This window comes from Mus pahari, chromosome 5, assembly GCF_900095145.1.
Source record: "Mus pahari chromosome 5, PAHARI_EIJ_v1.1, whole genome shotgun sequence".
Taxonomy (NCBI): domain Eukaryota; kingdom Metazoa; phylum Chordata; class Mammalia; order Rodentia; family Muridae; genus Mus; species Mus pahari.
This window is the reverse complement of record NC_034594.1, coordinates 87487302-87512095: the sequence shown is the minus strand read 5'-3', so window position 1 is coordinate 87512095 and position 24794 is coordinate 87487302. Positions and strand designations below refer to the sequence as shown.

At 40.5% G+C, this 24794-nt stretch overlaps 1 pseudogene; it reads left to right on the top strand.

Moving 5' to 3' along the window:
* The first annotated feature begins 16801 nt into the window (after positions 1 to 16801).
* On the top strand, positions 16802 to 23827 carry LOC110322448 (annotated as a pseudogene).
* The last annotated feature ends 967 nt before the right edge of the window (positions 23828 to 24794 follow it).

Sequence of the window (24794 nt, the reverse complement as noted above, 5' to 3'; positions counted from 1 at the left end):
CTTTCCCCCCTTTTCTCCTCTTGGCCATGGCTTCTCTCTCTCTCTCTCTCTCTCTCTCTCTCTCTCTCTCTCTCTCCCCTTCTCTCTTTCCCCCTGAATTTCTACAATAAAGCTACAAAACCATAGAATGTCTCTGTTCATCAAGGCCCACTGTGTTTGGATGATGGGATAGGCTTTCTCCAAATGAACCAGTTCTAATCTCCTGATGGAAGGCCTTCCTGTGCTCTCATCAAGGCCCAGACTAAGGACTTTCGCCTGTATGGGAATCTCTCTCCCTCTGTCCTCTCTCCCATAACCCTAGGGCTGAGGGTGTCACCCCAAGGCTCCTGGTATCAGGGGCTGCCCCTTGTCCACTCCCCTCTGAGTGGGGTCAGTGGCTTAGATGCCAACCCGGGGCCAAGTTGAAAGCATCCAGCAGCCCTCCCACGTCTGCCTGTTCAGAGCATAGGAGGAACTCTGGCCCCCTCACCCCCCCATTTGCCCACAGATGGTAGCAGAGGATAAAGGCTAGAGTAAAAGGGAGAGAAAAAGAGGGAAAGAGAGTAAGAGAGTGAGAGGAGAGTAAGAGGAGAGGAGAGAATGAGGAGAGGATGAGGAGAGAAGAGAGAGTGAGGTGGGGCCAAGCAGCCCCTCTTATGGTGAGCTGTTATCTTACTATTGCTAGGTAGCTGGGAAAGAGTGCAGCCTGAAGGTCAGAATCTTGGGACATTGTGTGACTACTAGCCATGCTTCTCCTGTGGGAGCTGTGGGGGCAGTAACTCTGACAGGAACCTTGAGTCCACGAGATATAAGGGAATACCTACCGTCCCATATAAGTGAATTATAACTACTGGGTTTCACCAGGGTTCCACACCTCAACTCGACTGGAGACCAGCCTGTCTGTGAATAGCTCATTGCCCCACATGTCGCCTCCAGTGTTGTTGCTGTTGTTGTTGTTGTTGCTGCTGCTGCTGCTGCTGCTGCTGCTCTGAGATGCTGCACTGGCTGCAGTGAGCTAAGCTGACTGGTGAACAAACTAAAGGGGAGCTTCTGGTGATAAAAGTTTCTGAAAAGCATTCTCTTCCAAGGCAGTATTACAGCTCTTTTGACAGATGCTGTCAGAGGACAGAATAAGTCTACATACACTTTTTCCTTCTATATAGGATATTGTATACTGTTTTGGGTTAGGTTGTGTCTGACAACAGGTGCTTCCTATTGATTGGCTTTGTCTGAGATGCCTCATCTACATGAGGAGGGACTTGTGGAAGCTGCCCCTATATGACTGATGGCCACAATTCTCTCTATGTGGGACTGTGGCTACATGATAGAGGCCTAGAGTCAGGAGCAGGCAAAGCTCCTACCATCACTTCAGGGTCCTTGGGGCTTCAAACCTTAGCTTGACCTTATGAGGTGTCCTCTCATGGTACACTGCCCCACAAGATTCTGTATCCTCTTTTGGTCCCTTATTGCTGGGATAAACACCATAATTAAACTCAAGTTTCAGAAGAACAGGTTTAATTAGTTTATACATTTTGTTCACTGTCATTGAGGGAACTCTGGCTAGGAACACAAGCAGAGATAGGGACTATGGAGGAACACTAGTTACTGGCTTTCTCTCCAAAGTTTGCTCAACTTGTTTTTTTATGCAGCCCAGGACATCATTCCAGGGAAGGTACTGTCTACCTAAGATTGGTTACCCTCCCATCAATAATTAAGAAAATTTCCTACAGACACACTCACAGGCCAATCTCCTAGACACAATCCCTTACTTGAAGTTCTCTCTTTCCAGAACTCTAGTTTGTGTCGACCTGACAAAATGAATCAGCATGAATTGTGTCCAAAAATATAAAATAAATTTTAAAAGGTAGACCTCCAAATTGGTGCTAAATGGAGTCTAATACTACTAAGTGCAAGAATGTGGCATACCTTGGAGAGGAAATCTATGTGGGAGATATAATTCTTTTAGGTACAAGATGCAAAGTACTTTGTCCTGAGGTCAATGTGAATGAATCAGCAATACATATTTAATGAAGTAGCTTTAAACAAACAAGTACATAAAGTGAGGTTATGCATCACTCATTATTCAGACATTTCAGATATTTCATACAAAGATTTTTTTTCCAAAACCTGTGTTTGCTAATAATGGTGGTTCAGTGTTTGTTAATTTTGTGTTTTGCATGTTGAATGAAAAAACTAGACAAATTAAATCAACAGAGGTCACTTGAGAAGCAATGATTCATAAACAAGAGCAGTATTTAGCTTGGAAAATTTCAGAGAGCTTCTTCTGGAATGGAAGTAGTTATAGATAGTTGAAAGCTGAGTGTAGTGGTAGTTTAAGTAGTCATTGCTAAGAGGCTGCCTAACTAGGACACTTGAGTTGCTGCCTATTATGGGCTAAATCTCAACAATTTCTGATTAGCAGAAATGACTCTATCCCTATAAAAGTGGGGCTTTTTTGTTTCTGTCCTGGCAGTTTGCTTGTTTGGGGGGAAGGGGTTCTTATAAGTAAAGAGTTCTAGTATCATGTGAGACAATGGCTTTCTAGAGTCGTCTATCTCAATTAACCTTGTTGAGGAAGAATCTCTATAACGGCTGCTTCTTTCATGCTGTGTATGCCATGGTTGCCATCTTAGGATGTTTTGGGAAATTCTTCTCTCCCTACTTGTCATTAAGTGCAGTTTGATTCTACCTCTACTTAGTAAAATAAAAGTAGTAGGTTCAGCTCTGTGACCTATTGCTCCCAAAGCATGCTTTTTGGTGAGATTTACAGTACTAAGAACCTTTTTCTCCTGTGGGATGGTCATTAAATTCAATTTATTCACCAGAATTCATAAAGGCATACAAACTTTTATTTTTTAAGACATGCTTCTATGAAAATAATTTTTATTAGTATGTTAATGCTATTTCTTTGTATTTGCTTTCTGGACAAAAAAATTAGCCAAGATTTTTTAAATCTTTTTTTTTTATTTGTAGGGATTTCAGTATAATTTTCTCTCATGAGATCTAACTTATGCTTATGACTAATCTCACTGTAAACTTTTTAGCTTTATATCTAGTGTGCTTTTTCACAAATCAACCAAAGTGATACTTTGTTAGTACAGCTAATTTTCACCCTTTAAATATCTCTGACTGCAAAACCAAATCATTGCTACTAAGTTTGCAAATGGATGCCATAAACAGAGGTAAGAAAAATTTCTTAGTGAGTATATTTACTGGACAATTGTGGGAGGCTTATGAATCACTTTGAATTCTGCTTTGTGCCTTTTAACACAATGAGTCACCATAAGCAAAGTCAATAGTTTTAATTACCACTGTGAATCATCAGGCTAAATATTGTAAGGTATTATACATGTTCAATGAGATTCCCTATCTGTTCAAATGAATATTTGGCAGCATAAAATTATAAAGGAAATCATTAGGTACAAAATTGACATCTATGATACATATTGCCTTTCTTTTCTTTTCTTTTTTTCTTTCTTTCTTTCTTTTTTTTTTTTTTTTTGGTTTTTCCGAAACAGGGTTTCTCTATGTAGCCCTGCTTGTCCTAGAACTCACTCTGTAGACCAGGCTGGCCTCTAACTCAGAAATCCACCTGCCTCTGCCTCCCAAGTGCTGGGATTAAAGGTGAGTGTCACCACCGCCCGGCTTGATAAATTGTTTTAAGTGTGTATATTATTTTGGAGTACCTGTACTAAAAGAAATAGAAAAAAATGCAAGCAGTTATATTAGTTATATCTGAGTAGTACCAAGTAATATAAGATTACATCAAGTAATCTATGTAAACAAAAAATGTAGGAGGACCAGCAATCTTAATTAACGTGGACCCCTAAGATTTCTCAAACACTGGACCACCAACTAGGCAGCATACACCAGCTGATATGAGGCCCCCAACATACATACAGCAGAGTACTGCCAGATCCGGCCTCAGTCAGAGAAGATGCATCTATCAAGAGACTGGAGGTCCCAGGTAATTTAGCGGTCTGGCTGGGTGGGTGGTGGGGAACATCCTCATGGAGACAGAGAGTGAGAGGAGGTATGAGACGTGGAACAGTCTGAGAGTGGATGGTGGGGGCAGTGGAGAATAAAATCTGTATGTAAATAAATAAATAAAAGATTAAAAGAGAAAAGAAAATGAAAAGAAATGCTGTGTTGATCTAGACAAGGTGTTCTCAGCCTTCCTAAAGATGCAACACATTAAAACAGTTACTCAAGTTCTGCGGACCTTCAACTAAAAAATATTTCACTGCTACTTCATAACTGTAATTTTGCTACTGTTATGAACTATAAATAACTGATATCAAAGATATCTGATATGGAACCACTGTGGGTGTCATAACCTAAAAGTAGAGAACTACCAATCTAGACTTACTTGTTAAATAGCTCCAAAAATAGTTTTTTTTTTTAATTTTTTATTGATCATTTTATTTATATATATTTCAAATGTTATCCCCTTACCCAGTTTCCTCTCCATGAACCCCCTATCCCAATCCCCTTCTTCTTTTTTTAAAGATGTATTTATTTTATTTATGTGAGTACACTGTCACTCTCTTCAGACGCACCAGAAGAGGACATCAGATCTCATTACAGATGGCTGTAAGTCACCATGCTGTTGCTGGGAATTGAACTCAGGACCTCTGGGAGAGTAGTCAGTGCTCTTAACCTCTGAGACATCTTCCCAGAGTGCTCACCTAACCCGCCAACTCCTGTCTCACTGCCCTAGCATTCCCCTATGCTCAGATATCAAGCCTTCAAAGAACCAAGGGCCTCCCCTCTCAATGATGCTGGATAAGGCCATCCTCTGCTACAAATGCAGCTGGAACCATATGTCCCTCCTTGTATATTCTTTGGTTGGTGGTTTAGTCCCTGAGAGCCCTGGGGGTTTGGTTGATTGATATTATTGCTCTTCTAATGGGGTTGTAAACCACTTCAGCTCCTTCAGTCCTTTTTCCTATCTCCTCCTTTGGGGTCCCTTGCTCGATCTGATGGTTGGCTGCAAGCATCCACTTCTGTATTGGTAAGGCTCTGTCAGAGCTTCTCAGGAGATAGCTATATTAGGCTCCTTTCAGCAAGCACTTCTTGGCATTAGCAAGAGTGATTGGGTTTGGTGGCTGTACATGAGATGAATCCCCATCTGGGGTAGTCTTTGGATGGCCTTTCATTCAGTCTCTGCTCCACTCTTTGTCCTCGTATTTCAATTAGACAGGAGCAAATCTGGGTTAAAAGTTTTGAGAAGGGTGGGTGGCCCCATCCTTCAACAGGGTCCAGTGCCTACCCTTTCTATATGATTTTTCTGTAGAGACCCTACAAAGGGGAAATATTTTTAATTTAATTTTATTTGTAATTCAGTTCTTTACACTCCATACTCCATATTCCATTCCCTGCTCCTTCCCATCTGCCATCCCACTGCTGCTCCTGTCCATTAGTTGGATGCAAATAACTGCATCTGATTTTTTCAGCTACTTGTGGGGTCTTCAGAGGGCAGTCATGATAGATCCCTTTTTGTGAGCATTCCATAGCCTCAGTAATAGTGTCAGGCCTTGGGACCTCACCAAAGGGGAGATCTTTGTTGGGTATATCAGCTAATGTCACCCCTGTTGGGTCCTGGGAGCCTCTTGTTTTCCTGTTATTTAGGACTCCCTGTTGGCTACCTGTTTCCTACCCTCGATTGCTACACACATCTGTTCAATTTCCTGACCTTCTGTACATCTCCCCAGTCTTCTCTCTACCTGATAGAGTCATTCCACAGCCATACTAAATGCTTACTAGCACAAACAAAGAAGGCCAAGCCCTGCATAACCTGTAAGATCCCTCATGGCAAGGCTGCCATCTAACTCAACCAGAAATCATTCCTAAAAATCCCAACCTCTCCCACATTAATTATCTTAATGGTCATGCAATATCCACCAAAGTGAAAGCATTTTTTCCAATTTTTTATTAGGTATTTACTTTATTTACATTTCAAATGCTATCCCCAAATTCCCCTACACCCTCTCCCCCACCCCTCTCACCTACCCACCCACTCCCACTTCTTGGCCCTGGCATTCCCCTGTACTGGGGCATATAAAGTTTGCAAGACCAAGAGGCCTCTCTTCCTAATGATGGCTGACTAGGCCATCTTCTGCTACATATGCAGCTAGAGACACAAGCTCTGTGGGTACTGGTTAGTTCATATTGTTGTTCCACATATAGGATTGCAAACCCCTTCAGCTCTTTGGTTGCTTTCTCTAGCTCCTCCATTGGAGTCCCTGTGTTCCATACAATAGCTGATTGTGAGAATCCACTTCTGTGTTTGCCAGGCACTGGCATAGCTTCACAAGAGACAGCTATATCAGGGTCCTTTCAGCAAAATCTTGCTGGCATATGCAATAGTGTTTGGGTTTGGTGGCTGATTATGGGATGGACCCCTGGGTAGGGCAGTTTCAGGATGGTCCATCCTTTCATCTCAGCTTCAAACTTTGTCTCTGTAACTCCTTCCATGGGTGTTTTGTTCCCAATTCTAAGAATGGGCAAAGTATCCACACTTTGGTCTTCATTCTTCTTGAGTTTCATGTGTTTTACAAATTGTATCTCGGGTATTCTAAATTTCTGGGCTAATATCCACTTATCAGTGAGTGCATATCATGTGAGTTATTTTGTGATTGGGTTATGTCACTCAGGGTGATACCCAGATCCATCCATTTGCCAAGGAATTTCATAAATTAATTGTTTTTAATAGCTGAGTAGTACTCCATTGTGTAAATACCCACATTTTCTGTATCCATTCCTCTGTTGAGGGACATCTGGGTTCTTTCCAGCTTCTGGCTATTATAAATAAGGCTGCTAGGAACATAGTAGAGCATGTGTTCTTATTACCAGTTGGAATATCTTCTGGACATATGCCCAGGAGTGGTATTGCTGGATCCTCCTGTAGTACTATGTCCAATTTTCTGAGGATCTGCCAGACTGATTTCTTGAGTGGTCATACAAGTTTGCAATCCCACCAGCAATGGAGGAGTGTTCTTCTTTCTCCACCTCCTTGCCAGCATCTGTTGTCACCTGAATTTTTGATCTTAGCCATTCTGACTGGTATGAGATGGAATCTCAGGCTTGTTTTGATTTGCATTTCCCTGATGATTAAGGATGTTGAACATTTTTTGAGGTGTTTCTCAGCCATTCCATATTCCCCAGATGAGAATACTTTGTTTAGCTCTGTGCCCCATTTTTTAATGGGTTTATTTGGTTTTCTGGAGTCTGTCTTCTTCTAATATCCAATATATTTAAAGAACTCAAGAAGATGGACTCCAGAATGCATTTTTAAATAGCAAAGTGTTCTATATTTAGAATTCATGTGGAAGAAAAATCATAGAATTCAACTTCCTGTGTATTCTGATAGTCAATCATGTTCAGCCATCATGGCTACCATTGTGTACAATGTAGACACTGAGCAAAGATAAAATAAGCAATGTCCCCATCTTCCAATGAATGACTAAAAGTAGGACAAGTTTGTAGAATAGATAATCACTTTCACAAATTGGAAAGAGGAATATGTATGAATGTATGATTAAGTATCACCATTCAAAATACACTTTATAGGACAAGCCTCATATCATCTGTTTTGTAGCTATAAGCGTTTGTTCTGTCTTCTATTCCTGATGTGCATATTCCAATATTTATGGACATACATAAAATTATTTTCAAAAACTCAAGGAATAAAAATGACCTTTAAAAGATCATTTGAAAGACAGCAAAATCTTGCCTATTTTTGTTTGTTTTCTTTTTCTCTTTTTATTGTATTAGATATTTTCTTTCCTTACATTTCAAATGATATTTCTTTCTAGGTCTCCCCTCTGGAAACCCCATATTCCACCTCCCTTACTGCCTCTATGAAGTTGGTCCACAACCTACCCATCCACTCCTGCTTTCCAGCCCTAACATTCCCCTACACTGGGAAATCAAACTCCATCCCTTTGACATTCAACAAGGCCATCCTCTGCCACATATGAGGTCTTTGGTTGGTGGTCCAGTTCACAGTTGGTCTGTTGACACTTTTTCTCCCCCATCACCACTGGGACTGCAAACCCCCTCGGTTCCTTCTTTTGGTTCCTTCTCCAACTCCTCCATTGAGGACTCAGCACTCAGGTCAATGGTTGGCAGTGATCATCCACCTCTGTATTCCTCAGAATCTGGCAGAGCCTCTCAGGAGACAGTCATTTCAGGCTCCTGTCAGCAAGCACTTCCTGGTATCCAAAATTACGATAGGGTTTGGCAACTGTATATGGGATGGTTCCCCAGGTGGGGCAGTCTCTGAATGGCTTTTCCTTCAGTCTCTGTTCCATGCTTTGTCTCCATATTTCCTCCTATGAATATCTTACTTATAAGGCACTCTATATTCCATGTGGTAGTTGGAAAACTGGACGTATATATCATGTCTCTATGACTTTAGAAATCAATGATTTCTATTTTTACAGCATAAACATTTTGTTTTACAGTAAGTTGGAACACAGATTTTCTATAACATTTTGCTAATTTTATGTGAATAGTCAATGAATTTTCTATGCCATTTATAGTCCAGGGCAATATTCTTTCTTCTCAACATTGTTTCCCTATATGTTTTTAGATTTTGGCTTATTCATGTTATGGATAGCCATTATATTGAAAGTAGGCTAAGTGTAGGACTACTCTCCCTCTACTGAAATTTCTTCTTCAAAGAGGGACATTTTTTTCTTCTTATACCAACTGAGATTTCTCTTCCAGATGTGACACCATTCCCTTTTTGGTTCGAAAATATCAATAGAGCTTCTGCTTGAGTGGATGAATTGAATTTCTCCATAGATGCCATATGTCCCATAAGTGTTATTTCCTCTATTTCTGCACTTTATTTTTGGACCACATTGTAAATACTCTGTTATATTTGGTGTCTCTGGTATGCTTTTCATCATTCTGTTGAGTCAGAAAGCAAGGTCATACTGATGAACCCACTGAGGCTGATAGTCAACAAATATGCTTCATGTGAATTATAATTAATGCTGTTTATATGGTTCCAACTTGAGTGACATAAACCTTTTTACATAATTTTCAAATATTTTGAATACCAACTCTGCTTCAAGATATATTCTCTAAGTCACATTTCACAAACTGTGAATAATAATTCATATTCCACGTACATGGAATTTAGTTGTTCTTATTTATAGTTAGCTGATATTATGGTCATGGAAGAAGAGAATTTTTGCTGACATTATTGCATATCCCAGAGATGCAGTGTTATACTAATCCAGGGATTATTACTCATGCTGTCCTTTTTGATACATGCACTCCCTGGTGCAAAAGTGTGTGAAATCTCAACAAATAGATCACAAAAAAATTATCCATCCTTGAGTACAAATGAATATATTGAATTGCTCTTTAGAGATTTCTTTAATGATTTCATAAATTCAGAATTAATTCTGGTTGTTTACATATTTTTTGTCTAAGCCATTGTCTTAAGATAAACTAAATTAGGCAAAAACCCTGAAAGTATGAAAACACACATTATCTCTTCAAACACACGTTTTTAGTACAAGGCAGCAGTATTTAAGATTTATTATTCCCCAACTTTTGTGGGAATTTGAATTGTGCCATTTGTTAAACAAAAGGATAGTTGTGTCTGACTCCTGCTTTCTGTTAAGCTTGAGATTTCTGTGCACCAGGAGTAACAACCTCCTGACTCACAAACACAAGTGAACTGTTACAGCTGGCCTGTACTTAAGAACCCCTCAAGGATATTTTTAACATATTTGGTTTGTTTTCAAGGTTTTTGAAACCTGATTTACTTCAATATAATCTTTATAAAAATGGCAGGAAGAGTAAAGCTAGGGGACATACAGTATAAGTTTTTCTCAGGCTTTCCATGTGTTAGAACAGGTTAAAACATACATACACACACACACACACACACACACACACACACACACACACAAGAGAGAGAGACAGAGACAGAGACAGAGGGACAGAAATTATTTGTCCATCATGTTTTTGTTTATTTGCAAATTTTGACATATAGGACACCATAAATAAAAAACCCTAAAAGAAGGGGAAAATGTGTTAAGAATTAAACTACTCTAGGAGAAAATAATACACTTATGCCATATTAATTGTACATATTAATTTTTCAGATTTATATAGCCAGAGTAAAAATGATGGATCTAGACACCCAAAAGAAAGTTTTAAAACAAAATGTTGATTAATACAGTGATTTGATTATCCATGCTTTATATCTATGAAAAGTATATATAGGTAGATATGTGTATATTCATTTTCATTTATCTAGTCAGCCAATTTTGTTCATTTTCTTACATTTCTAATACATTAGAACTAATTACTTAATTTTAAATAAAGACAAATGTTATGAAATCTGAAAGATTCTGAAAAAGAACAAATGGTAGGCCTATAAGCTTGTATGTGTTTATGATACAAAATATTACAATTGTTCATCAGATAAGTTTCTAGAGGAAAATTGTTCCATCATTGGAATCATGAGGTAGTGCTAAGTATTCTGTAACATAAATAAAACCCTGAATATGTGCAAACTTCGGACTAGAGCACTGGTCTTTGGTGACAATATTCAAAAGACTCAAACTTCCCTTTTATTTCCAAAGGGAAGATAGAAAATAAAACAGTTTTGACTTGGTCAATTAGTTAGTTAGTTGGTCGGTTGGTTGGTTGAACAACCCTGTGTTTGCCTAAATATTTCTTCTCCTAACTGAGGCAAAACCATCAGTTTATTTCCTGTGAATGCATATTCAGAACCATTTGTATTGGGGGAAATGTACCAGCATACTTCATTCCAGAAACCCTCAGGTGATGCCAAACCTCCATTTTGAAGGGGAACATAAAGAACATGCTCTGGGGACAATTGGGGTTGATTGACAGCTGTTTTAGTCAAGGTTTCTATTCCTGGACAAGCATCATGACCAAGATGCAAGTTGGGGAGGAAAGGGTTTATTCAGCTTACACTTCCACATTACTATTCATCACCAAGGAAGTCAGGAATGGAACTCAAGCAGGTCAGGAAGCAGTAGCTGACACAGAGCCATGGAGGGATGTTTCTTACTGGCTTACTTGAGTAAAGAAATATACTAACCCCATGTTCCTATATTTAGAAAGTGTGCTGGAGAGCATGGAATGCCTTTCTTATAATACTCAGGTAAAAAAATAAATTGAATAGGGGAAATGCTCAAAAAAAAAAAATATATAGTTCTGCCAGATAGTTTTACATCAACTTGACACAAGTCATTTGAGATGAGGGAATCTTATTTAAGAAATTGCTTCCATAAAACAGAGCTGTAAGCAAGCCTACAGGGCATTCTTTTAATTAGAGATTTACGGGGATCACCAAATCACCAATCCTATTGTGGGTAGTGTCATTCCTGTGCTGGTGGACCTGAGTTCTATAAGAAAGCAGGATGAGCAAGACATGGAGAGCAAGCTAGCAAGCAGTACCCCTCCATACCCTTTTCATCAGCTCTGCCTCCAGCTTCCTGCCCGGTTAGAGTTCCTGCCGTGACTTCTTCAAAGTTATTAAGTATAAACCAAGTAAACACTTTCCTACCCATCTTCTGGTTTGGTCATGGTGTTTCATCATAGCAATATCAACCCAAACTAATACAGTAGTGTTCAAAATAAAATGGAAAAGAAAAAAAGTTTAAGAATCCTTATAACTTATTTTTAGGACATAGATACATTTGAAATTTTAGAAATGTCTTCGAGGGCTGAAGAATTTTCTATCTGGTAAAATGCTTGCTCTGCAAGTTAAGGACCTGATATGAACCAACATAAACATGTGTAATGGTAAATGCTTGTAATCTCAGCATTGGGAAGATAGAGGCAGACAGATACCTGGGGCTCAATAGCCAGTAGCTTAGCATATTCATTGAGAACCAGGTCAGAGAGAGGTCTTGTCTTTAAAAATAGATAGATTGTAGATGATGAATACAAACAAGGCTGAACCCTGGCAAGCATGGTCACAAACACACACTCATGCATAAACAAGTTTGTATATAGAACACACACACACATACACATATACATACGGGGGGGGGGAGAAAAAGAAATGGAAACAGAGAGAAAGGCAATAGAGAAAACTGAGAGAGAAAAAAATGACAGACAGATGAAGAGTTAGACAGGAGCCAGAGACAGAGACAGAGAGATTTACAAACAGATAAAATAGACAGAGTGGCTACCTTTCTGTAATGATCAACTATTTTAGATTTCAATCCAGATTCACAGGTTTTTTTTTCTTTAATATGTTTCATTCCTCATTCTTGTATACTTATATCCTCATGCAACTTACTTACTTTTCATCTATTGATTTTTAAAGAAAGTTTCTTTTAACTTAATGTTCTTTCTAAGTGAAACAAAACAAAATAAAACCAAGAAGTAAGGCAAAGATGATTGGAATGGTCAAATTTATATACAATATTCACATTTTTATTGGTTCAACTTGTATGGTGCTTAGGTTTGTTTTTGTGAAAAAACAAAAAACACTTTTTACAAAAATTTACATTCCAGTCATTGCCCCGCCCTCCAGTCCCCCTTCCCACAGTTCCTCATCCAACTCCCCCCACCCCCTGCGCGCCTCTAATAGGGTGACCCCATCAGGCCTATTCCCTCCCCTGGGGCCTAAATTCTCTCAAAGATTAGAGAATTAGCCACTGAGGCTAGATTGGGCTCTCCTCTACTATATATATGCCAAGGACCTCAGACTAGCCCATATAGGCTGCCTTGGTGTCTCAGTCTCTGCGGGCTCCCAGGGGTCCTGGTTAGTTGAGATTGCTGATCTTCCTTTGCAGTTACCCTCCTCTTCATCTTCTTCAATTCTTTCCCTAATTCAAGGAGAGGGGTCTCCAACTTCAGTCAAGTGCTTAGGTGTAAATATTTGTATGTGTCTCCGTCAGATGCTGGTAGAGCCTCTCACAGGGCAGGGATCCTAGGCTCCTATCTTCAGTCTCATCCATTTTGTCCTAGCAGTTCTTTTAGACAGGTACAGTTCTGGGTCAGAAATTTTGACTGTGGGTTAATAACCCTGTCCCTCCACTTGAGGTACTTTCTATCTACTGGAGGTGGACTCTTCAGGTTCTCTTTTCCTATTATTGGATATTTGGTTAAGGTCATCCCCATTGAGTCCTGAGAGTCTCTCCTCCCAAGTCTCTGTTTCTTTCTCGAGGGTCCCCTTTCCTCCCACTAACCAAGGATGCATATTTCCATTCATTCTGCTGGCCTTCGGGGCTTCTCTCCTGCCCCCTCCCCCATACTGGATCCTGTTCCCCTATTCCTCTCCCCCTACCCTCTCCCACCAAGGTCCTTCCCTCCCTCCGGCTCCTGAAATTGTTTTCAGTTGAAGTGGGATTGAAGCATCTGTGGGCTGTGTCCTAGGTATTCTGTACTTTTTGGCTAATATGCACTAATCAGTAAATACATACCATGCATGTACTTTTGAGTCTGGGTAATCTGGATGATATTATCTAGTTCAGTTCACTTTCCTGCAACGCTCATAATGTCCTTATTCTTGATAGCTGAATAGTATGCCATCCAGTAAATGAACCACATTTTCTACATCCATTCTTTGGTTGAGGGTTGTTTCCAGCTTCTGGCTATTACAAATAAGGCTGCAATGAACACAGTGAAAACGTGCCCCTGTGGTTCTTTGGAGCATCATTTGGGTATATGGCCAAGAGTGGTATAACTGGCTCGTTTTTAATTTTTTAATTTATTCATTTTATTCTTTAATCCTTTTTCATATTCTAGACTTCTTTCCAACTGCTTCCCATACCATATCTCTTTCCCCCACCCCCATCTCCAAGAGGATGGCTCCACCCCATCACTCCCACCCCACCAGGCCCTCCTACTCCCTATGGTCTCTAGTCTCTCACTGAGGACATAGTAGGCAGTCATATGCTGTATATGTGTTCAGGGCCCCATATAAGCTTGTGTATGCCACCTGGTTGTTGGCTCAGTGTCTGAGAAATCTCAGGGGTTCAGGTCAGTTAAGACTGCTGGCTTTCCCATTGGGTTGCCCTCCTCCTCAGCTTCTTCCAGCTTTTCTTGATTTCAAGCACAGGGTTCCCTAGGTTTTCTCTATTGGTTGCATGTGAGTATCTGCATCTGACTCTTTCAGCTGCTTGTTGAGTCTTTCTGAGGGCAGTCATGATAGATCCCTTTTTGTGAACATTCCATTGCCTCAGTAATAGTGTCAGACCTTGGGACCTCCCCTTGAGCTGGATCCCACTTTGGGCCTGTCACTGGGCCTTCTTTTTTTATGGCTCCTCTACATTTCGATCTCTGTAATTCCTTCAGACAGAAACTATTATGGGTCAGAGGTGTGACTCTGGGATGGCAACCCCATCCCTCACTTGGTGTCCTGTCTTCCTGATGGAGGTGGAATCTATAAATTCCCTCTCCCTACTGTTGGTCATTTCATCAAATGTCCCTCCCTATGAGTTCTGGGAGTCCCTAACCCCCTCAGGTCTCTGGTACATTCTGGGGCATTCCCCCTAACCTCCTTTTTCCTAAGGTTATCTGTTTCCTTTCTTTCGGCTGGCCTTCAGAGTTTCAGTACTTTTCCCTCACCCAATACCAGGTCAGGTTCCCCTCTACTCCCTACTGCCCCCCACAGTGTCCACATTCCCTCCCAAATCCCTCCCTCCCTTCTCCCACTTTTGATTGCTTTCTTCTCCCTCCCAAGTGGGACTGAGACATCCTCCCTTGGGCACTTCAGATTGTTGAGCCTTTTGAATTCTGTAGACTGTATCTTGTGTATTCTGAATGGTTTTTTTTTTTTCTTTCCTTTTTTTTGGCTAATATACACTTATTAGTGAGTAAATATAATGAATGTCCTTTTGGTCTGAGTTACTTCACTCAGGATGATATTTTGCAATTCCATCCATTTGTCTGCAAAACTCAGGATGTTCTCATTCTTAATAGCTTAGTAGTACTCCATTGTGTAAATGAACCACATTTTCTGTATCCATTCTTCCTTCATGGAAACATCTAGGACAACTTCTGGCTATCACAAATAAGGCTGCTATGAACATATAGCATGGTGGGGCATCTTTTGGGTATACTTGTAAGAGTGGTATAGCTGAGTCTACAGGTAGATCTATTTCCAATTTTCTGAGGAACCTCCAGATTGATTTCCAGAGTTGTTGTACCAGTTTGCGATTCCACCAGCAATGGAGGAGTGTTCCCCTTTCTCCACATTTCTTTAAATGCCTCTCACTCATTTGCAATTCCTCTGTTGTGAATTCTCTGTTTCATTCTATATCCCATGTTTTAATTAAGTTGTTGTTTGTTTGTTTGTTTGTTTGGTGGTTAGCTTCTTGAATTCTTAATATATATTGGATATTAGCCCTCTATTGGATGTTGGGTTAGTGAAGATTTTTTTTTTTCCCAATCTTTAGGTTGCTGGTTTGTCCTATTGACTATGTTCTTTGCCTTACAGAAGCTTTCCAGTTTCATGAGGTCTCATTTATTAATTATTGATCTTAGAGTCTGAGCCATTGGAGTTTGGTTCAGGAAATTTTGCCCTGTGTCAATGAGTCTGAGGCTCTTTCCCATTTTCTCTTCTACTAGATTCAGTGTGTCTGGTTTGTGTTGAAGACCTAGATCCACTAGGACATTAGCTTTGTGCAAAGTGACATATATGGGTATATTTTTATTTTTCTACATACAGATGCCCAGATAGACCCGCACCATTTATTGAATATGCTTTCTGTTTTCCATTGAATATTTTTGGCTTCTTTGTCAGAGATCAGTTATCCGTGTGTGTGTGTGTGTGTGTGTGTGTGTGTGTGTTTCTCCATATTCAATTCTATTACATTGATCAACCTGTCTGTCTCTTTATCAATACCATGCAGTATTTATCACTATTGCGCTGTAGTACAGCTTGAGGACAGGGATGGTGATTCCCCCAGAAGTTCTTTTATTGTTAAGAAATGTTTTTGAGGCCCCGAGTCTGACACTTTCTGATGGCTGGTGCTCCTTGCTAAAGAGATCCGAGGATTGGACAATGCTTACACTGGGAACCCTCACAGCCTCTCAGACTGTGACATTTTGAAAGACGAAGTAAAGTTGAGGGTTGCATCACCCTGTCTCTAGGTTAGAGCAGTTTGTGTGCACTGTGGCAATTCCGAATGTTTTGTTCACCAGAGGCAATGACCAGCCAGTCCCCATAGGTCAAACACCTTGGCAGATGTCTTCAAGTTTCAAATAGGAGTTCTGAACATCTATCAATTGGCTCTTACCCAAGTTTGGCTCTTACCCAGGTGTGAAGGTGTCCCAGGTCCCGACACAGTCCCTTAAGGCTGATGAAAAGCAACTGGTTTAAGCCCGCTAAATAGAAGCTCGGAATGGTAGTTGCTAGCAGGATCCTGGTTCTTTCTCGACTTCTGCCAGTAATTAGTGTATGATTGATTTAAATCCAAGGGTACCTGTCAGCAATTGGAAGACACTTGTGGACAGTCCACAGCCATTGGCTGGTGCTAGGGCCATCCCTCCACCAGCGGGCAGCGAATGGTGAAATGGGAACTGTGAGGGGAAAGGCTATGATGTGAGCATGTGACCTTGGGCACCATTTTATCAAGAAACAATTGAAGCTAACTGAAGAGGGGGGTCGAAGAGAGATGAAGTCGAGGACCCAGGAGATTCCTGTATCCAGGACTCCCAGAGCCACCTGAGGTGCCATGTTTCAGAAGTAAAGAAGAACTGAGGACATTTACAGATCACAGAAATAGTCTGATTACAAAGAAAGTATTAACCTTCCTTTGAGGTGACTAAAAGCCTTGGAAGCCTGCTTCTGCTCCAACCAGCAATGAATCTTGACGCATTCTTGCTGGCCTTGTCTCAAATCAGCTACCTGGTGGACAATTTAACCAAGAAAAGCTATTGGGCCAGCCAGCAGGAAATACAGCATATTATGAATTAGCATGGTTCTGAGGCAGATAGGCATTTATTATGCTGCCTATTGTCACATGTGGCTTTCAATGACAATGGTAAAAGCAGTGGCAAAGATTTCCATCAGACAGTTTCTGATTCAGGAATGTGCTTCACTGATTACAAAGCCAATTTTATCTCAACATTGTCATATGTCATTGATAATCCATTGCACTAACAGATGAGTATAAAACCTGTACCCCACTTATTTGCCAGTTGAGTAAAGTTTTGTTAAGTAAAATACAAGAGGTAATTTTTGTTCTTGCCCATTTGAATTCTTCTAGCCCAGATCTCAGGGGTTTTGCTGCTCAGTGTATCAAACAAAAGCTTCCAGATTGTACTAGTCAGGGCTCTCTAGAGTCACAGAACTTATAGGTAGTCTCTATATAGTAAGGGAATTGTTGATGACTTACAGTCTGTCGTCCAACTTGCAACAATGGTCAGCAGCAGCTGTAAATGGAAGTTCAAGGACCTAGCAGTTGCTCTGTCCCACAAGGCAAGCAGGCAAGGAAGAGAGTGAATCTTTCTTCTTCCAATGCCCTTATGCAAGTCTCCAGCAGAAGTTATAACCCAGACTAAAAGTATGTGCCCAGATGATCTTGAACTTGGAGATCTCCCTGTCTTAATCTTCTGGAATTCATGGCCACTATGCCTCAAGATCTCTATGCCAAGATCCAGGTCAGAAACTTGTATCTCCCAGCCNCCAGATTAGGATCACTGGTGAGCATTCCAACTCTGGATCGTAGTTCATTCCAGATATAGTCAAGTTGACAACCAGGAATAGCCACTAAACAGATATTCTGCATTCTTACATTGACACAGACGTCAGGCAAAATGAAGAAGGTGACTTCCAAGATATGGCAATAGAGGTCCTACAACTCCTACTCTCCCATCTCCTCTTTGGACAGAAGGAACCCTTTGGAGTTGGATAGGAACACATAGACTCTTTTCTTAAGACACTACCCAGAGATTTTCCCCAAGAGTGTTGTCCTATGGTGCTTGTACCACTTTTATATCCTGAAAAACGGGATATTCTAATGGACAGGATTGTGCTTGATTTTGGATGGATAGCTGAAACCATGTTGGAGAACTTGCTGGCTGACATCATGCAGGAAGTGGGCTATGGCTTTGTGCAAGTATTGAAAAATGTTGCAATATAATCATGCAGTTTCGTGTTTGGGAGATCACAGCTGTCCAGGTTGCCAGGGTTTTGGGAATTATGTCTTGGACCCATTCAAGATTAATGGATAGTATTCTATTACAGATCATATCTGCTCCTGGCAATGGGATCTTGAGTGATGGAAAAGATAAAAGCAGGAGAGCACAAGTACACACGTGGAATGTAGAGGTTTTGATTGATGTTCTTAAAGAACTGAACCCAAGTTTGAATTTCAAGGAAGTGACTTATGAACTGAACCATCCTGGATTTCAAATTCATGACAGAAAATGACTTCACAATGTAGTTTATGGCATCCAGCGGGGTCTGAGCCTGGAAATGTTTCCAGTATATTTTATATATAGGCCTTGGAAATGCAGAATGGCGGCTCCAGCATTCCTTGATAAACCCGGAGGTCTTCTGTTTTGCTGACTACCCCTATCACACTGTTGCCACTGATATTTTGAAAGCACCACCAGAGGATGACAGTCAAGAAATTATCACATGGAAAAGCTTGAGTTTGATAGAATCTCTGCTGAGGCGTGCCGAGGTTGGGCAGTATGAGCAAGTGAAACAGCTTTTCAGCCTCCCTATCAGACACTGTGCAGATATGTTGGTGTTGGCCTTACTTCAAATCTACACCTCCTGGCACGCCCTCTACCATGAACTCATCTCTACTTTGATGCCAATTTTCCTTGGAAACCATCCCAACTCTGCCATTATTTTGCACTATGTATGGCATGGGCAGGGACAGTCTCCATCAATTCACTAACTTATAATGCATGAAATGACAGATTGGTACATGAGAGGTGAGCAGTATGATCAGGCCAAATTTTCTCAAATACTTGAGGTGGCCCAGGACTACCCTCACCACGGTAGCCAATTGAAGTGATGCAATGACTAAGGCCAGACAGCCACCACCTGTAGTTAGGCCAAGAGGTCACCCTCCTAGTACTAGCAACTTAGATGCCCTTTCTCCTGTTTAGATTGACCCTCTTGTTGGAATGGCATCTCTTAGTGTAGGTGGTTCAGCTGCCCTCACACACAGAGCATGCAGGGTTGTCATGAATATTTGGGTTCTGTATTCAGTACCCCTCAGTCACCAGCAAAAGCATTTCTACCACTTTCAACCCCAAATTAAACAACTGCCTTCAGTCCTATTTGAGGACTTTCATCACAACTTCCAGTAGATGGTCTTGGCACAGGAAGACAGACTGTCATAGTAATGGGGACCCTTGAAATTCCTGCAGTGAACAATACTCCTTTTGTATAAGGAAACTGGTCACCTCTGGACTCAACCTGACTATATTCCAAGAGAGTAAAATGAAACCTTCCAACTTATCTCAGGTGTGACTAGAGGCAAATCAGCATGCTAGTAAAGAAATAGATGATGAAGTAAACAGCTATTTCCAGCTAATATAGAATTACCCACCACATCCAACCATGTCTGTTGATGAGGTATTAGATATGCTACAGAGATTTAAAGGCTCGAATATAAAAGTGAGTGTGAAGTATTTAATTGTATGCTGGGAAACTTATTTGAAGAATATCGTTTTTCCCTCAGTACCCTGATAAAGAATTACATATAACAGCTTGCTTGTTTGGAGGCATAATTGAAAAAGGACTGGTCACTTACATGGTATTGGGTCCAGCCCTGTGATTTGTTCTTGAAACCTTACAGGAAACTTTTGGATCCAAAATATTATTTTGGTATTGCTGCACAACATAGATTTAAAAATAGATTCAAAGACTATCCTTAGTGTTGTCAGCACCTGGCTTCTCTCAGTCAGTTTATGCAGTTTCCACATCATTTGCAGGAGTACATTGAGTATGGACAACAGTTTCAAGATCCTCCTGTGATAATTCAGGGCTGCATCACTACCCCTAAAAGTACTAAACTGGATCAGGCCCAGATTCAGTCCCAGGTTCCAGCAAAAGTTCTTCTTCTGGTTCAGGTTAACACAATGGTAACCATCTTAACCACCACCACTGTTGCTAAAACAGTTACAGTCACCAAGCCAATGGGAGTCAGATTTAAGAAAGATGTGCCACCTTCTATAAATACAATAAATATTGATGCACTGCTTGTGGCCACTGATCAAACTGAGAGGATTGTGGAGTCCCCAGAAAATATTCAAGAGAATATTGCTTTTATTTTAATAATCTCTCACAGTCAAATATGCCAAAGAGCTTAAAGAAACTGAAGTGAGAATTTATATCTTGGGTTTCCCAGTATCTAATTATGAAAAGTTAGTATTGAGCCAAACTTTCATAGCCTGTATTCAAACTTTCTTGATACATTAAAGTATCCTGAATTTAACAAGATGGTTCTGAATGAAACCTACAGAAACATTAAAGTGCTGCTGACTTCTGATGAAGCTATGACCAATTTCTCAGATCGTTCTTTGCTGAAAAACTTGGAACATTGGTTAGGAATGATCACATTAGCTAAAAATAAACCCATCTTACACACGGACTTGGGTGTGAAACGTTTTCTGTTAGAGGCTTATGTTAAAGGACAACTAGAGCTGCTTTATGTAGAGGTCTTGTTGCCAAAGATCTAGAGTTCATAGTCTGGATTTTAGACCACCAAACCCCTGGACCATGGCAATTACGAATGCATTAGCTGAGCTGCACCAGGAGCATGACTTAAACTTGAAGTTTGAGATTGAAGTGCTCTGTAAGAACCTTGCATTAGACATCAATGAGCTCAAACCTGGAAACCGGTTGAAACATAAAGATCATCTGAAGAAGTTAAATGAACAACTCTCTACTCCAAGGAAAGATGTCAAACAGCCAGAAGAGCTTCCTGCCATTGCAACAACTTCTACAACATCAGCTATCAGTACTATGTGTTCAGCCACAGTTCTACCACAGCTACCAAGACATCAACGTCTATTTTTTAGCAAGCCTGGGACCACATATTACTCTAAACCCTACAATCCCTTTATTTCAAGCTCATCCACAGTTGAAGCAGTGTGTGCGGCAAGCAACTGCATGAACTGTCCAGGAGCTAGTCCATCCTGTGGTGGATTGGTCAAATAAGATTGCTATGACTACATGTGAACAGATAGTCAGAAAGGACTTTGCCCTGGATTCTGAAGAGTCTAGAATGAGAATAGCAGCTCATTGGATGATGCAGAACTTGACAGCTGGAATGGCTATGATTACTTGCTGAGAAACTGATGAACATATCTACTGACCTAAAAATAGTTTTGCCTCAGCCCTTTGTACTGCATCCACACAACAAAGGGAAATGATGGACCATGCCACTGATCAGTTAGCTCAGTACAATTGTGAATTAGTTTATTGTTTTATTCAGAAAACTGCAGTGGAGAAAGCAGGTCCTGAGATGGGCAAGAGATTGGTAACTGAATTTGAGCTGAGGAAACACGCAAGGCAAGAAGGACATAGATACTGTGATCCTGTTGTATTAACTTATCAAGTGAAACTGATGCCAGAGCAGAAAGTTGAGGGTGTGGGCCCAAAACAGCTGGCAGTCTATGAAGAGACTGCATGAAATGTCCCTGGCTTCTTATTTACAAATGACTTAAGTCAGTCTACAGGGATTTTAGCTCAGCCCATGAAGCAATCTTGGGCAACAGATGATGTAGCTGGTATTTATAAGTGTATTACAGAACTTGTCAGAGATACTGAGATACAGAGAACCCCACCTGTTGGTACTGAAAAGCTCTGTAGGAAGGCAAGGCATATGGATCTCCATGGTGCAGCAAACAAATCACAAGGGGACTAATTGAATGTTAGTATGAATATAAATATAGTGTGGAGGCTGTGAAGTTCTTAATTCAAAATCATTTGGTTAACATACAGCAGTATGACCTTCATCTTGCTCAGTCGATGGAGAGTGGCTTGAACTACATGGCTGTGGCATTTGCTGTGCAACTGGTAAAAATTCTGCTGGTGGATGAAGAGTGTTGCCCAAATTTTGAGGCAGCTCTCTTCCATACTATTGAAATTTTCATGAGAATTAATGCTCATTCCCAAGGTAATGCACCAGGATTGGCCAACTGATGGAAGTAGTGAGATCCAACCATGGAGCAATGATTAATCATGCTCATGGGGGACCTAACATTATGGTGCACTCTGGAATCTCTCAAGCCTCAGATTATAATGATCCTCCAGACCTGAGGGAGAAAGCAGAGTAACTTCTGAGGGAATGGGTGAATCTATACTATTCAGCAGCAGCTGGCTCTGACAGTACAAAAGCATGCTCTGCATTTGTTGGACAGACAGAGCTTTGGGGAAGAAAGAACCAACAAGGAATACTTAAAACTGATGACCTCATAACAAGGTTTTTCTCATCTTTGCACTGAAATGTGTGTTAAAATCAGTTACCTTGCTCAGGTGGAATAGCAGCACAATCCTGCTGCTAACCCTGTCATGACCCAGGCCAAGTGCTACCATACACTGGATGCCTTTGTCTGCCTCACTTCACTGTAAGTGAAGCACTCTGGGGAGGCCATCAACGTCATAAAGATCAACCTGCTTAATAAGGTTCTTGGTATAGTAGCGGGAGTTTTCCTACAGGATCATGATGTTTGGCAGAGTGAGTTTTAGCAAGTTCCCTGCCATAGGATTTTTATCATGCTCCTCTTCTGTTGGAGCTCAGTGCACCTGAGCATGTGTTGGAAACCATTAATTTCCAGACTGCAATACAATCCACATCTTGAGGCCTATTAAAGCTTCTGGCTTTGTATATGCTTGGCTTGAATTTATCTCCTAATGGATCTGGATTTGTGCAAGAATGCTGGCACATATGCAACAACAGAAGGGGTGGCTAATATATGCACAGCTGTTGATTGATTTGTTCAAATATTTAACACCTTTCCTTAGAAATGTGGAACTCAGTAAACTTATGCAAATCCCCTACCAGGGTACTCTTAAGAGTGCTGCTAGTTCTTTTGCATGATTTCCCAGAGTTCTTTTTTTATTACCATTATGTGTTCTGTGATGTGATCCCTCCTAATTATATCCAGTTAAGAAATTTGATCCTGAGTGCCTTTCCAAGAAATATGAAGCTCCCAGACACATTCACTCCTAATCTGAAGGTGAACATGTTAAGCAAAATTAACACTGCACCTCTGATCCTCACCAATTTCACTGGAGTGATGCAACCTCAGTTCAAAAAAGATTTGGATTCCTATCTTAAAACTCAATCATTGGTCACTTTTCTGTCTGATCTGCATAGTAACCTACAGGTATCTAATGAGCCTGGCAATCGTTACAACCTCCAGCTTATCGACACATTGGTGCTCTATCTAGGGACTCAGGGTATAACACACATCCACAACAAGGGCAGCACATCTTCAAAGAGCACCATTAGCCACTCAGCACACATGGACATCTTCCAAAATCTGGTTGTGGTCCTAGATACTGAGGGCTGGTATCTCTTCTTAAATGCAATTGCAAACCAGCTGTGGTACCCAAACTGCCACATTCACTGCTTCAGCTATACCATGTTGTACATTTTTGTCAAGGCAAGCACTGAGGCAATCCAGGAACAGATCACAAGGGTTCTCTTGGAAGAGTTGATTCTAAATAGGCCACATCCTTGGGGTCTTCTTATCACCTTCACTGAGCTGAATAAAAACCCAGCATTTAAGTTCTAGAACTAGGAATTTGTACACTGTGCATCAGAGATTGAAAAGTTATTTTAATTTGTTGCATACGGCTGCTTTGGTACAGATGCAGGCTCAGCAAATGATGGAGGGGACTGGTGCCAGTTAGATGAACTGTGTATATCCTTACAGAGGCATCGGCCTTGGTCCTGCTGAACGAAGTTCATAAACTGAAGAATCCCTTCAGATCCTCCTGACATTCCTAGCCCTTTGGTTCTCAGGAATCTGCCCCACCAACTGCTGGAGTGGGTCTAATGTCTATGTTTCAAAGTTTAAATGCATTTTTTTTGACTCCTGGCCAAAATTAAAACATGCTGTGAACATCATTTTGAACTTGTGTAAATATATAAAAAAGGGAAAAAATGTTTTCGCCACTCTGAGCTTTCTGCTTTTCCAGATGATTTTTGAGAATTGCTCTTTCTAACTCTAGGAAGGCTTGAGTGGGAATTTTGACAGGGATTGCATTGAATATGTAAATTGACTTTGATAAAACGGCCAGTTTTACTACCTTAATTCTGCCAGTCCATGAGCATAGGAGATCTCTCCATTTTCTGAGATCTACTTCAATTTCTTTATTGAGAGATCTGAAGTTATTGTCATATAGATCTTTCAATTGTTTGGTTAGAGTTACTCCAAGGTATTTTATATTATTTGTGGCTATTGTGAAGGGAGTTTCTCCCCTAATTTCTTTCTCAGTCTGTGTATCATTTTTTTTTTTTCAAAGCAAGGCTACTGATTTATTTGAGTTACTCTTATATCCAGCCACTTTGCTGAAGTTGTTTATCAGCTAGAGAAGTTCTCGAGTAGAATTTTTGGGATCGCTTGTATATGGTGTTGTTTCATCTGCAAATAGTTATACATTTACTTCTTCTTTAACCATTTGTACCCCCTTGATCTCTTTTTGTTGTCTTATTGTTCTAGCTAGAACTTCAAGAACTGTACTGAATAGATATGGGGAGAGTGGGTATCCTTGTCTTGTTCCTGATTTTAGTGGGATTGTTTCAAGTATCTCTCCATTTAATTTTATATTGGCTGTTAATTAGCTTTTATTATGTTTAGGAATGGGCCTTGAATTC